Genomic DNA, 2,500 nt, shown 5'->3' on the forward strand with positions numbered 1-2,500 from the left:
GTTAATCAATGCACCATAATTATCAAAAGAGTTTCTGGAGCTGTGCAAAGGAATGCCAAGATATCTGAAAGGGAAAGTACCCTCAGAAAAACCAGTATGCAGGAGAATTTGGTGTCTAATATCATCAGTCACCCCTTCAAAGTATATATCAGTCTTGTCAGTATTAGCAGACAAGCCAGACCAGTTAGAGAAGTCATTGAGAGTTTCCAAGACTGCAGTTACAGATGGCACATCCCCCCTTGTAAAGATAATAAGGTCATCAGCGAAAATTAGATGAGTAAGGCCAAGCTTAGTGCACTTAGGGTGAAAAGAGACATTGTGCTGAAGACAAATCTTCCTCAGATATCGAGAAAGGATCTCCATACTAAGGACAAAGAGGTAAGGAGACAGGGGATCCCCTTGTCGAAGTCCACTTTTGCCTTTAAAAAACCATGAACAGATCCATTAATTTTGATGGAGAACCAAGAGCTAAGGATGCATCCCATGATCCACTTTACAAAAATGTCAGGAAACTTAAGAGTATGTAACATTTGATGAATGAAATCCCATTGAAGGGAATCAAAAGCTTTTCTTATGTCTACTTTCACTAAGCATCTTGGGGTGAGGTACTTCCTCCCATAACCCTTAACCAAGGACTGAGACATCATAATATTCTCATGGATGTTCCCCCCTTTAATAAAAGCAGCCTGCTTAGTACCAATTATGTGAGGAAGAATGTTCTGAAGCCTAGTTGTGAGAATTTTACTAATAGCCTTGTAAAAAGTGGTGCAACAGGAGATGAGACGGAAGTCCATGACAGTATTGCAAACTGATTTCTTAGGTATGAGAGTAATAAGAGTGGCATTGGCTTGTTTACTGAGTCTGCCATTCTTAAAATAGGCTTGGATAGCTTTGCAGTAATCAGGGCCAACAGTGTCCCAGGAAGCCTTAAAGAAAGCAGAAGAGAAGCCATCTGGACCTGGACTCTTATCAGACCCAATACTAAACACAGCAGCTCTATTTTATCAGCTCCAATGGGTTTAATGAGCTCAGTAATATCATCCTCTGGCACACAAGGGCTGACTTGTATGAAGGCAACATCAATGGGAGAAGTAGGGTGAGACTGCCCAAGAAGATGTTGGTAATAGTCAATAAAACCCTCAGCAACTGAATCAAGACCAATTCTCTCATTTCCATCTTTATCTTTAATATGGCCAATAAGTTGTTGCTGCTGTCTTTCATGAATTCTAGCAGAGAAATATTTAGAAGATGAGTCATTATAGGAAATGTGATCAAGCTTAGCTTTTTGTTTCAAAATAGTGCTCTCAGCAGCCTTGAGTGCAAGATAGGTAGCCATGAGTTCTCTTTCCTTTTCATAGAGGTCAGTCGAACAGAAGTCTTCATGAATAGCTTTCTGATAGTCAGATAATTGATCTCTAGCAGTGTGGACTCTTTGAGAAATTTGATTAAAGTTTTCCTTATGCAAAGCCTTCAGTCTCTTTTTAACATGTTTTAATTTGCCAAAAAGAGTAAAAATGAGTGAGCCCTAAACAGGTTCCCTCCAGGCCTCATTTACCAGATCATGATAGTCAGGGTGGTTTATCCAGCAATTAAGAAAACTAAACCTGGACCCAGAATGCTTATCCTCAAAGACAGTAACATGAATAGGGGAGTGATCGATACCCAGGGAAGGAAGACAAGAGAGGTAGCGGAGGATCGAAGTTGCCGGTCCAACATTAGTAAGAGCTCTATCCAATTTTGACCAGACAAGAGTATCAATGTCTTGCTTATTAGTCCAAGTCATCTCACAACCAGTGCTAGTAATGTCAAGAACCCCACAATGCAAAGATACAAGAGTTGCAATCCAAGATATCAGCAAGATTAGGAGGGGTATTACTAATTCTCTCAGTAACATCCCTAACAACATTAAAGTCACCAAGAAGGATCCACTTATGAACCTGAGTACTGATAGTACGCAGATTGTGCCAAAGATCATCACGAGCTCTAGCATTATTGCTAGCATAAATCATGGTGAGATGAAATTTAGTGTAGGTAGCATGATGAAATACCTCACAATGGATGAACTGGGAGTGAATGATCAAGGGATGAATATACACAGTGGTAGGTTTCCAGACAAGCCAAATTCTACCATTAACATGAGCATTGTAGTTGCAAATCACTTTAAAAGCTTTAAATTTGTTATGAATAACCTTTTTAGCTTTCTTTTCTTTAATTCTGGTTTCCAAAACACCCATAATGTCCACCTGATGAAGTCTTAAGAATTCAAGAACTTCTTGATGGGATCATTCCCACCTCTGATGTTCCAAGAAGAGATTTTCATTGAGCTTTATCAGGAGGTTTTGGGTCCCCTAACATTACATGCTCCTTAGTTAGTTCAGCTTTGATAGCAAGAATGTGAGTAGTTTCAGTGACTTTGTTGTGTTCAGTACCCATCTTATCTCTGGGATCACAGGAGGAGGCTCTCTTCAAGGTTATTTGAGCATCCTCTAACTGTTTGACC

Source organism: Silene latifolia, chromosome Y (assembly GCF_048544455.1).
Source record: "Silene latifolia isolate original U9 population chromosome Y, ASM4854445v1, whole genome shotgun sequence".
NCBI lineage: Eukaryota > Viridiplantae > Streptophyta > Magnoliopsida > Caryophyllales > Caryophyllaceae > Silene > Silene latifolia.